Here is a 14,006-nt window from a genome sequence, read left to right on the forward strand (position 1 = left end):
TTTACCAGGACAAATTAGAAATGACACATATTGCCCCAAGTGTGGGTATACAGTATGCATTTGGCAAGTGATTATCTTTGACTGAAGCTTGCAATTCTGATCTAATTATTAAGCAGAAAACTTCAGTAGAAAATATTCAAGATAAAAGCCAGAAAATGCTTTTTTTTGTTTTAAATTAAAATATTTCATAAGCACTGTTGGCATAGTTGGTCAGAAATTATTCTTTGGAAATATTAATCATAATATTTAAAAATATAACTAAAATAAGACTTAGCTTGATTGTTTTGTTGGCTTTGTTAATTGTGGATGAAATGGAGCCAGTTCATATTTCTGTGTGTGTGTGTGTGTGTGTGTGTGTGTGTGTGTGTGTGTGTGTGTTTGTTTGGAAGGTGCAGAAAATCTTAAAGAACAAAATGGGTGCCCATAATTTTCTCCCTTAATATTCTCAAATGAGAAAATGTTCTTGGAGTGTTGGTAAATTTTTAAAGTTGGAATGGTTGTAGTATTCAGAGTTTATACTGCTTTTAAAAATTATGAAGACTTTCGCATTAATTAGGAGACAAACTCTGAACCAAGAGGAAGATCAGACACATTCCTGACAAACCTAGCAGACAACTTTGTCTCCCAAAGAGTAGAGAAGGGAACTAGGGGATCAGCCATATTGGGCTTTATCCTCACTAACATAGATGAAATGATAGAAGGTGTTGAATCCACAGGAACCTTGGGGTGGGGAGTGATCATGCAATATTGGAATTCAACATTTTGCAAGCACAAGCAATGGAACACAGTCAAACTAGAGTCTTGGACTTTAAGAGAGCTAATTTCAACAAACTTAGAGAGAGCTTGGGAAGGATTCCATGGATGAGAATCCTCATGGGGAAAACAACTCAAGAAGCTTGGAAAATTTTGAAAAGTGAGATTATAAAAGTCCAGTCTAGCACAATACCAACGAAGAAGAAAAATAACAGCTCTGAAAAGAAACCGGCATGTCTGCATAAAGAACTCTCTGATAAATTGAAAGAAAAAGGACAAGTATAAAAAGTGGAAAGAGGGGCACATAACTAAGGTGGAATATCAGCAAATAGCCAGAGCCTGCAAAGATGAAGTGAGGAATGCTAAGGCTCAAAATGAACTAAGGCCTGCAACAAAAATCAAAAATAACAAAAAAGCTCCTTTCAACATGTAAAAACAAGAAAAAGGTTAAGGAAAGGATTGGTCCACTAGTGGGAGAAAGTGGCAAGAAGGAGACAAGCAACAGGGAGAAAGCAGAACTACTCAACTCGTTTTTTGCATCCATATTTACACAAAGGGAAAAAACAGTCCATTCTATCAAAAACAGTACCATACAAGATAGTTAAGATAGGCAAGAAAATGGTAAATGAGTACCTGTCCACCCTAGATGAGTTCAAATCACCAGGACCAGATGGACTACACCCCAAGGTTCTGAAAGAACTGACAGATGTGATCTCAGAATCACTGAACCATATTTTTCAAAGATCCCGGACTACTGGGGAATTATCAGAGGACTGGAAAACAGCTGTAGTTGTTCCCATCTTCAAAAAAGGAAAAAGAAAGGATCCAGGAAACTACAGACCTATCAGCCTGGCTTCAATACCTGGGAAGATTCTGGAAAAGATAATCAAACAATGAATCAGTGAACACCCAGAGGCAAACAAACTCATTGCCAAAAGCCAACATGGGTTTGTCAAAAACAGATCATGCCAGACAAATCTTATTGCATTCTTTGACCAAGTGACAAAATTAGTGGACCAGAGGAATGCTGTGGATATAATTTACTTGGATTTCAGTAAGGCATTTGATAAAGTAGACCACAACCTACTACTTGATAAGATAGAAAAATGTGAGTTAAACAGATCACCACCAGATGGATTCATAGTTGGCTGACCAACTGTACTCAGCATGTGGTCCTCAATGGAACTGCATCTACATGGAGGGAAGCATGTAGTGAGATGCCCAGAGCTCTGTTCTGGGCCCAGTGCTCTTCAACATCTTCATCAATGATTTGGATGAGGGGATAAATGGGGAACTCATCAAATTTGCAGACAATACCAAGCTGGCAGGAATAGCCAACACTCCAGAAGACAGGCTTAAGATACAGGAGGATCTGGACAGACTTGAACACTGGGCACTATCTAACAAAATGAAATTCAATGGTGAAAAGGAAAGGTTCTACATTTAGGCAAGAAAAACCAAATGCACAGGTATATTATAGGTGGTACCTGGCTCAATAGTAGTAACTGTGAGAGGAATCTTGGAGTCCTAGGGAACAATCACTTAAATATGAGCCAGCAGTGTGCTGCAGCTGCCAAAAAAGCCAACACAGTGCTAGGCTGCATTAACAGAGGGATTGAATCAAGATCACGTGAAGTGTTAATAGCACTTTACAATGCCTTGGTAAGGGCATACTTGGAATACTGCATCCAGTTTTGTTCACTTCAATGTAAAAAAGATGTTGAGACTCTAGAAAGAGCAAGAAAGATGATCAGGGGACTGGAGGCTAAAACATACAAGGAACGGTTGCTGGAATTGGGTATGTCTATTTTAATGAAGAGAAAGACTAGGGGTAACATGATAGCAGTGTTCCAATATCTCAGGGGTTGCCACAAAGAAGAGGGAGTCAAGCTATTCTCCAAAGCAAGAAGCAATGGATGGAAACTAACCAAAGAGAGAAGCAACCTAGAACTAAGGAGAAATTTCATGACAGAACAATTAATCAGTGGAACAACCTGCCTCCAGAAGCTGTGAATGCTCCAACACTGGAAGTTTTTAAGAAGAGATTGGACAACCATTTATCTGAAATGGTATAGGATTTCCTGCCTGAGCAGGGGATTGGACTAGAAGACCGCAAAGCTCCCTTCCATCATCATCATCATCATCATTATACATTTTTTCCTGTTTCTTAAATATAGGAGCATTTTTCAGTCATTTTAAAGTCATTGTCTGTGTATTTTCTCCACTTTGAATATTATTATTTATAGATGAAATATCAAAGTTCCTTCCCTAAAAGAATTTCAAGGTGAAGTTTATAAAAGGAATATCAATTTACAATTAAACAATTTTATATCAAAAAAGAAAAAAACTCTTTTAAAAATTCTCATCTCTCAAAAATCAGAACACATATTAAATCCCACAACAGAATCACTGCTATAACAATAGCAAAATGGATGGACTGGTAGCACAAACCTAACTGAAAACCTGGTACCTTTTTTTAGCAGTTCAATTGATAAATTAGGAGCTGAACAAGATTAAAAGAGTGTCATAAAAAAGTGTCAGGAGAAATTAAGGTCATTCACGTTCTTGACTCCTTTGCCTGAAGCATAGGTGGTGCTCAGTTTTTATCAAAGGAAGTATTACACTGACTATCCCATATATAAACACACTTCCTTGCCATCCTCCCATCCTCTCCCTGCTGTTTTATGGGAGGTGATTCCGCCTCTGGAATTAACTTTCTTAATCTTCCCTGGAAGGCAGGGTTTGGAAATAACCATATCTCTATATCACAGCCCTGGCCTTGAAATATACCCATCCACAATATACCCATTTATGTTTCATGTCATTGTTCCCATAGGAAGTAGTCTCAGAGCTCATTTAACTGAAGCTGCAGGATTTTCCTGTTGATGGTGATTTTTAGTTGTTTTTTTAATTATTACCCTATCTGTGTCCTTCTCTAATTTCAGAAATATTAAAGTTACCATACAGAAATGTAGGACTTCTGGAAAGTGGCAGCATGTTAAATCTTCCAGATTTCCATCATGTTAGATTAAAATGTCCATTAACTGCTACGGATCAGCTTCACTTAGCCAAGAAGCTGGGGAACAACTATAGTGTTTTGCTAGAAGAAAAGTGACTGGCATGCTAATCTCTAAAAGGCAAGACACAGAGAGTCATTGCTATTATCTCTGCCTCTGACCCCATATTTCCATGGTAAGCTGCAGTTGAAAGATATACACATCTGTATTATTTTTTTCCCACTTCCTAGTCTGTTACATGGGCAGCTGCTTTTAGGGTGGGAGTGGAAAGAGTATGAATTATATGTCCTCAGTACAAATGTGTTATAAGAAATGCAACTATCATATGAATAAAGGAGAATATTAGTAACTCAGGGTTCAAATGGGAGCTTGGCTGTTTTCTTGCAGACATTTTGTTACCCAGATTAGGTAACATCATCAGTGCTGATAATGTTACTTAGTCTGCAGTGGTGGGATTCAAATATGTGAAGAGTCGGTTCTCTGCGTGGATGCCACTTTCAGAAGTCCATTCTGGGCCTGGGCAACAAAAAATTAGCTGCCGAAGTGGTGTGAACCAGCTGAATCTCACCACTGTTAGTCTGGGTAATGAAACACCTGTAAGAAAACAGCCAAGTTCAGAAAGACCCCTCTCAGCTGTAATACGGTCCAGCATAATAGGTCACTTTGGACTTAGCTCCATAGGAATTGCAGGCACTTGAAACTCCTAAAAGCCAGCAAACTTTGAGTGTCTTCACCCTGCATAAATAGAAAGGATATGTTCAGCACACCAGTATGGAAGAGTTTAGAAGGAAGTGTAATCCAAGTCAGGCAAAGCTAAGCTACTCAATGACATTTATCTTTGCCTGACTCATCCTTGATCATGCTTTTCATTATACCCCGTCCTTGAAAACTACATTTCAGTTCTTTCTCTTCTGTACATAATGTATGCCAACATTGCTAAATCAGATATTTTTTTCTTTCTATTATCCTATTCCATGTGGATTATTAGATTCCCATTTCTACGCAATTCTTTTTTGGAACTAATTGCAAATGTCTAATCTAATCAACATTTTCCTTTCCAAAATCCTATGTTTCAAGGACTTAGGCTAACACAGCAGTGACTGGTGTCATAATTTTTAATGCATTAATTCTTACATTTGTTTTCAAAACAACTTCTAGCAAAACATAAAAAATGTTGATTAGAATATATTTATTTTTGATGCAGTGACTATTTTTTAATAGAGAGCTATTAATTTATTTATTTTCATAGTTAGAATATTATTTGTTGTTATCTTAGTTTGTGAGAAGTCACTTTGGAATCTTTGTCAGCCCTACGTACCATGTATACCTAAAAAAAAGATTCCATATTTAAGAAGTCACCTCCATAAAAGATTAAAGAAGAAAAAATCCTGATTTAGTGTACATTCAGTGAATTTCAGATGATTCACTCTGAGGAAAACCCTAATTTTCTCTTCAGATAAACCCAAAGTGAAGTGGCTGACAGACCACTCAGAGACAGCTGGCAACATTAACAGGGTTTATTCAGAACAGGGCAACTAGGTACAGAAGGTTTGGCTTTTTATAGCCAGCAGCCGGCTGGCTGGTCCAATCAGGGGCCGGTCTTCTCCCACCTCGACTCCTGTTCCAATTAGCTTCGCGTATTGTCTGACAGTTCTAACTCCTCGTGGCTGGGCGGCTCTGCGTTGTGTTGACAGCCGAGAGCTGTCAACGGGTTGCGCCTGCGCTTTGCCGGGGAGTTTTGACAGCTGTCAAAACTCCCGCATGTTCGGCTGTCAGAAAGCTTTACCTCATAACTAACTATTGTTAACATTTTAGTGATAACTATTTACATATAATACACAAAGAATAGACACAAAGCAAACTCCTGAGACTTGGGCCACAATTGAGAAAGTGCTGCTTCATGTAACCATCTATTGTCCATCATTTAACAGAAACAAAGAAAAGGATGTAAGTTGTTAAACAGAAAGTATGGGCAGAGGCAATATATGGAAATAATCTCAAACAACCCCCTAAAGCAAGCGGTGGCCCCCAAACTTTGTGGCTTGATGGTCTAGTTGGGGGGGAGTGGAACTGGGCTGTGTGAGTAGTGGACTGGCATGCACGTGTGCACAGCTCAACTTGTGCTAAAGGTGGGCTGGCGTGCATCCATATGACCCTGGGACACTGCAACCATCATAAATATGAGTCAGTTGCCACATGTTTGAATTTTGATCATGTGATCGTGGAGATGCTGCAACAGTTATAATGTCAAAAATGCTCATAGGTCACATTTTTCAGTGCTGTTGTAAACTTTGGTTACTAAATGAACTGTTGTAAGTCAAGGACTACCTGTATATCAGTGTCCCAGATGATGTGAGTGCTGTTATGAACATCCTTCTGTGCTGCCTGGAGGTTGGAGAAGGCCTGGATGGGGAACAACAGACTTCAACTGAACCCTTGAAAGTTGAAGTGGCTGTGGGTGTATCCAGGGGTTTATCATATTTGCTCTTGGACGGGGTTGCACTACCCCAGACAGATCCAGTGCATAATCCTGAAGTCCTCCTGGACTCAAGGCTCCTGCTCAAAGAGCAGGTAGTATTCATGACTAGGAAGGCCTTTCCTCAACTTTGTGTTGTGTGCCAGTTATGCCCTTTCCTAGATAGGGAGATTCTGTGCTTGGTAAATCATACCCTGGTCATTGTTATGACCCATGTGGTCAAGGGAAGACAGGCCACTAGAGAGTTCTTCATTTCTCTTAACAAATGTTCCAGCCAACAGCCCTCCCACAACCAGTAAGGCTCCCTGATGGCAGCCACCCTCAGACTCCCAAACACAGCCCCAGTAAGACCAAGAAAGCCCACAGGGTGGGAGCAAGCTCACAGGGCAAGGTCCAGGGTTCCAATCCACCAGTAAGGGTCCAGGCACAAGAGAAGGCCAGTCCTCAGTGTTATGTATGCAGGCATCTGCATAGCAACAGCCATCAGGGGGCGTGGCCTGGACAGTTTCGGCGGGAAACCTAGGGCCAACCCCATTGGCTGTTAGCTCACCTGGCCAGGTATATAAGGAGGCCAGGTAGCCCTCATTCCTCAGTTCACTTCCCCTTCCAATAAAGAGCTGAACTCACACACCGGCTGGCGTCTCTCTTGCGTCGGACCCACTACACAATAGTGGCGACGAAGGTGGGATTGCTGCCGACCAAGAGCTGAAGTCACTGGGGAAACGCTCCGCGAGCTGAAGGGAAAGGCATTTTTCCTTCTTCCCCCCATGACCGCCAGCCGAACCGGCAACACCAAGCGCCACATCCACGACCAACTGCCGCCATGGCTAGAGCCGGACAACCCCGCGAATTCGAGACCCGCCACCCCAAAACCTGGACCCGTTACCTGCCTCACGTTGAACTGTACATGTGGTTCAATCAGATATCGGAGGACGGTGCAAAGGCGGCCGTCCTGCTCTGTCTTGGGGGACCAGTGCTGCTGGAAGTCGCCACGAATCTGTTCCCCCGGGAGGCCATCAACACCGTCGCGTACCGAGACCTCGTGGCCAGGCTCAACGCACATTTCAGGCCCCGGCGCTCCAAGGTGGCCGCACGGTCACAATTCGAGAAAAGGGACCAGCGCCCCGACGAGACCGGCGCCGACATCCTCGCTGCCCTACGGGAAGCTGCCGTTGCTTGCAGGTTCACAAATTTGGAGGAGCAACTATGGGACCGGCTGATTTGCGGCCTACGCGACAGGCGGTTGCAGGAGTGCCTGTTCGAAAGAGAGGAGGTCTCTCTCCAGGAAGCCGAGGACGCCATCCTAGCCCACGAAGCGGCCTGCGGGGCCGTCCAAGCCTGCCAGGGAACCCGGCCCTGCAACCAGGCAACCAGCGTCCACTGGCAAGGGGCCACAGAGGAGGACGACCTGAGCATCGACCTCCTCCAGCGGAAGTCGACCCCCGACCAGCGAGCCAGACGCCCGGACAGGCCCAGGCCTCCCAGCAACACTGCCGTTCCCCAGAGGTGCGCAGGGTATGGTGGGAACCACATGTGCAGCCTCTGCAAGTTCCGGTCCGCCACGTGCCGGGCCTGCAAGAAAACAGGCCACATAGCCGCCGTCTGCCGTAGCCACCGCCCCCGAGAGGAGATCCACGAGCTGCAGCCGGAGGAACCGCCGTTCAAAAGTACTGGGGCCCCCACCAAAACAAAAATTGGCTATGTCGAGAGCCGGCTGGCCATTAACCACACGGGCAGCCGCCGGCTGCTCAAACCCAAAATTAGATTAACAATCCATTTGCAAGGTGTCCCTTGCAGCATGGAGCTTGACTCCAGATCAGCGGTCTCGATTATTTTGGACGAGACCCTTAACCACATAATTAGCCGGAGCAAGCAACGGATTAAATTATGGCCTACTAAATTAACCCTGACCGATTTTCAGAATTCGCCGGTCAAGGGGAAGGGGGAGGCCACCATTTCAGTGGGGTTTAAGGGTCGCGAAGGGCACCTGGACGTTGTAGTGGTAGAGGGCCGCAGAGCCAGCCTGGTCGGGCTGGACTGGTTTGAGGCCCTGGGAATCTCAGTATCCGGGATCCATCGGATCCAGGGGGACTCCGTTGAGGCCGTTTGCCGGGAGTTCGCCGATGTCTTCGACGGGTCATTAGGCAAGTACACCGGGGGCCCCATATCGTTCAAGCTTAACTCGAACGTCTCCCCCATTAGGGTCCGGCCGCGGCGAGTCCCATCTGCGCTCAAACACAAAATCGAGCGCGAACTAGACAAGTTGGTGGCCCAGGGAATCTTAGAGCCCGTAGATGGAGGGGAGTGGGAAACCCCCATCGTGACCCCCCTCAAATCCAATGGGGAAATAAGGATCTGCACCGACTATAAGTGCTCGGTGAACCGCGCCCTAAACCCGCACGCTTACCCGGTTCCCGCGGTCAGCCACGTTCTCGCTTCCCTCCAAGGTGCGCCATTTTTGCAAGGCTCGATCTTGCACAGGCATACCAGCAACTCACGGTCACTAGGGAAACAGCTGACATCCAAACCATAGTAACCCATAGGGGGGGCGTTCCGGGTGAACAGGCTGCAGTTTGGAGTCAGCATTGCTCCCGGCATTTTCCAGGAGGTTATGGAAAAGACACTCAAGGGCATTCCAGGAGTCTGCCCCTATTTTGATGACATCCTGATCGCCGGAGCATCAGCAGAGGAACTGGCAGGGAGGCTTAGGGAAGTGCTGGCAAGGCTGCGCACAGCTGGCCTCAAACTCAAAAAGGAAAAATGCAGCATAGGCGTTCCTTCCACAAAATTTTTGGGGTTCAGAGTAGACGCCAGGGGAATCCACCCCACAGAATCCAAGGTGAGGGCCATCAAACTAGCACCCACACCCAAGAACAAAGCAGAGCTTCAGGCATTCCTGGGTCTGCTGAATTTCTACCATACATTCCTCCCACACAAGGCAGCCATCGCAGAACCGCTCCACAGGCTGCTAGACAAACAGGCAACATGGGCCTGGACGGCCACCCATGATCAGAGCTTCAAGGCCCTGAAGGCATTGCTGTCGGACAAGTCCACAGTAACCCATTTCATCGAGTCCAAGCCCATTTGTATCGCCTGCGATGCATCCCCTTATGGTGTGGGCGCTGTCCTAAGCCACCTTGAGCCCAATGGGGCACAAGTCCCCATAGCATACTATTCTAGGACACTGTCTGGAGCAGAAAGAAACTACGCCCAAATAGACAAAGAAGCCCTGGCAATCGTGGCAGGAATCAAGAAATCCCACGATTACTTATATGGCAGGGAGTTCACTGTCTTCACGGACCACAAACCACTCCTGGGCCTGTTCACCACAGACAGGCAAACCCCCCAGATTCTGTCCCCCAGGATGCTCCGGTGGTCCATCTTCCTTGCAGCATACAATTGCAAGCTGGTACACAAGCCAGGGAAGGAGATGGGCCACGCAGACGGTCTAAGTAGGCTCCCCCTAGACACACATGACCCAGACCCAGCACCAGCCACACAGATCCTAGCCCTGCAGGAACTACCCGAGTGCCCAGCTCTTGCCAAGGACATTGCCAGCCACACAGCCACAGACAACATCATGGGCAGGGTGCACTCATGGGTTTGCACAGGGTGGCAGGACAAATCCCCGGGACCAGAGTTTCAGGCCTATTTCATTAGATGCGATGAAATCTCCACACACAAAGGGTGCCTCCTTTGGGGTAGCAGGGTCATCATTCCACCCACACTATGTGCCAGGGTTTTGGACTCCTTACACGAAGGGCACCCGGGGGTGGTCAGGATGAAGGCACTGGCTAGGAGCTACCTCTGGTGGCCCGGGTTGGACAAGGAGGTTGAGGATCGGGTCAAGGCCTGTTATACGTGCCAGAGATCCAGGCCAGAAGTGCCACATGCACCAGTACACCGGTGGGAGGCCACACACACGCCATGGTCCCGCATTCACATTGACTATGCGGGGCCATTCCAGGGTCAACTATTTTTAGTAGTGGTGGACAGTCACTCCAAGTGGTTAGACGTAGTCCCTGTCCCCAACATGACCTCGGGGAGGACAATCCAGGTGCTCAGAGCTCTCTTTGCCACACACGGCCTCCCCGACGTAATTGTGTCTGATAATGGGCCTCAGTTTACTGCTGCTGATTTCCAAGCGTTCTTGAAGGCAAACTGGATTAGGCACGCCACCTCTGCGCCTTTCCATCCATCTACCAACGGGCAGGCCGAACAAATCTCATAAAGACGCACTCCGGCGCATCATCAGCAGGGACTGGCACCACAGACTGGCCAAATTTTTACTAGCCCAACACACAACACCATGCATGGCTACCGGCAAGAGCCCAGCAGAACTGCGATGGGGACGGCGCCTCATCACCAAGCTGGACCGCCTACACCCAGACCGGGTAGCAGCCGAAACTGGTAGGGCAACATCACCATCATCACCATCATCACCATCACCACCAGCATCACTACCATCACCATTGCCATCATCACCCACACACAGGGTCCTCAATCTGGGGGACCTGGTCTGGGCAAGGAACTATGGGGCTGGACATCCTTGGGTTCTGGGGACAGTGGTCGAAAAAACAGGACCCCTTTCGTACATTGTAGGGGTGGAGGGGGACAGACGCATAAGGCGACACATCGATCAGCTCAGAGGAAGAGTCCCTGAGCACGTCACACACGCCCCTGAGCGTGTCACACACGTCCCTGAACTCAACACACACGATCAACAGGAGGACCACACTCCAGGAGGGGTCAACCCAGCTGAGGACGTCACAGGGCAGGGACCAGAGGAGGAGGACTTCCTAATGCCGGCTCCTTGCAGCCCTGCACAAAGGCCTCAGGAACCCACGGTCCAAGCCCAGGGGCCAAGCACACCCAGATGATCCACCCGTCCACACAGGACACCAGCCTACCTGTCGGACTATGTGTGCAAGTGACCCTCACACAAGGACACCACTGTTTTTTTATATATATACTCATAGTTATAGTAGTTGCATGTTGTTGTTGTTATGTGGGTCTTCTCTAAGGGGGGAGGGGTGTTATGTATGCAGGCATCTGCATAGCAACAGCCATCAGAGGGCGTGGCCTGGACAGTTTCGGCGGGAAACCTAGGGCCAACCCCATTGGCTGTTAGCTCACCTGGCCAGGTATATAAGGAGGCCAGGTAGCCCTCATTCCTCAGTTCACTTCCCCTTCCAATAAAGAGCTGAACTCACACACCGGCTGGCGTCTCTCTTGCGTCGGACCCACTACACAATACTCAGGACAAGAAACAAGTCCCAGAAAAGAAGCAGTTCCAAAACCCCAGTGAAGCAAAAGCCAACTATAGGTCACCAGAGAAGGATGGAGTCCAAAACAAAAGGTGAAGAGCAAACTTAAAAGCAAGGCAAGGCAAACAGCAACAGGAGTGTAAGCCAAAGACCCTGATGGGCCTTCCCTGTCGGACAGTCCCAGCTCCAACTCTTCCTCCTCCGAACTAGCCATGACAGTCATCTCCTGTATTTGGATTATTGCAATGCACCCTACATGGGGTTACCCTTGTATCCAGTGCATCAGCTGGTGCAGAATTTGGCCGTGTGGGCAATTTTGGGAGCATATAACGCCTTTGCTGCATAAACTGCATTGGATGCCAGTTTGCTTCTGGGTCCAGTTCAAGGTGTTGGATATGACCTTTACAATCCTACATGGCATGAGGCCAGGTTCTCTACAGAACCATCTTCTTGAACTTGAATTCAAGCCTTCCAGCCCTACATCAGCACTTCAACCACCATTCCACACTAGTCATCATAATAAAACATATACTGAAATGTAGTTTGAAATTTTAACACACTGCTGTATTTTCCGGACAAGAATGGAATGGAATGGAGAGAGGAGAGGAGAGAAGAGAAGAGGAGAGGAAAGGAAACTTAGCTTATTAGATCTCATGAAAAATAAACTCTTTTACCACAATATGGTGCAATAACTTACAGAACTTGTTCAAAATGGTTAAATATTATTAACAGAAGAATTACATGAAAAATAAGTGATACAAAATTGCACATTTGAACATGGGTCCCAATGAAAACACATAACCAATCAAGACAAATATTTATGAAATTTGGCTGATGATCATACAAACCAAAGGGAGGGAAAGGGGGGGAGGGGAATGGCAAGGCTAGCTCTAATCTCTCAACAAACTTCTATTGAGTTCTTTCCCCTTGTTCTTCTTAGGTTTTCTTCAGCTACCACTTGACCAATAGCTTAACTTTGATCTTGTGTTTCTGATTCCCACAATCTCATAATTTCTTGTTTGCTCCTTGGCTGTAACTTCTAAACTACAATATCCTTTATCTCATATTCTTTAAAGGATTTATAGAAGCAGACCCAGTACAATTAGGTATCATTCATTCAGTGTTTCTGAAGACCAATTCTTGCCCTCTTTTCTTTTCTAGTGCCCCAAATTGCTATTGTTCTACATACTCTTTCACTAAAATACCACCTCATACTGGATTACAGCAATGCAATTACAGTGGCTGGAATCTAATCTTCAGCAATTTTAGGGGATCGCTTATTTGTTTAAAGTCCTGGAGCATGAGAAAAGGTTTTACAAAGGGCAAGCAAAGTGGAAGAAACTTCTCAGCCACTGTGTAGATTTAGAAAAATAAAGCAGTTATATAGATCTCATTTACTGTATATAGTGATTCATGTTTTCTCTCAGGGTGCAACTCCCAAATATGCTCTGTAGAAACTTCTGGCAGAAAGTGATACACTACAGCAACAACTCTAAGAAATATGGCTTATTCTTCAAGCTGATATAAACATAAGTTAGAAGGGTTTTAAATGAGTAATATATACAGACTTTTAAAAACTCTGAATACTGGGGGGGGGAACCTGTCTTCTCCTGAGATTTTTGCACATGTATGATCTACAATGGGTAGGATACAAATTTAATACAGCTAAAAAATATTTTGTAGCTGAAACATCTACCAAGCTCCTATTTGCTAGTTAAGGCCACTGAAGGTACACCTTCAGTGGCCTTAACTAGCCAATAGGAGCTCTTAAGTTATAGATCATACAGTGTGCACCATAAACAACTTTCTACTGGGCCCTGCATCCATGTCTGGCTAGCGGATTCTGCACGTTGAAGTCCACATATCTTGAAATTACAGAGGTTGAGAAACCCTATTTTAAAGAACACACACACCTCATTACAGAATCAAAATAGAGCTTAGCCATCATGGCAGAGCAAGTTGTACTGGCATATTTTTCAGATGATTCAAGGAATGAAGAATGCCTATTTACAGAGCAGTGAGGAAGAATCTTTAGTGAACTCAGTGTATGCCTTTTGCATCTTAAATGGGGGATGCAAAAATATTGGGGAAAAATATTCTAAAGAGAGAGTTTTGAAATCCAAACAACCTGTCTATTTGGAAGAGGACTTAATTAGTAGGTGGCAGAGTGTGTGAATGAAGAGATATAGTATTCTCTGGAAAATATTTACAGTAGCTGGCTGAGATGCTGTAGCAGGCCACAAACCAACTTAGCTGAACTAAGCAAGAATTGGCAGAGATGACAATGACAGTTTTGGGAGAAAAACACTTTATGCTGCCAAGAATCGCTTCTCATGAGATTAATAAGCAAATAAATGAATAAATAAATAAATAACGAAAGGGTGAAGGTTCATTCTCTGAGCTTCTGGGTTGGTTTCTGAATGTTTCGTTACCAGGCTAGGTAACATCTTCAGCAGAGTTTGGATGTCAGTGACAGTGTTCTTCCGTTTATAA

Source organism: Vipera ursinii, assembly GCF_947247035.1.
Source record: "Vipera ursinii genome assembly, chromosome: 4".
In the NCBI taxonomy this organism is placed as follows: domain Eukaryota; kingdom Metazoa; phylum Chordata; class Lepidosauria; order Squamata; family Viperidae; genus Vipera; species Vipera ursinii.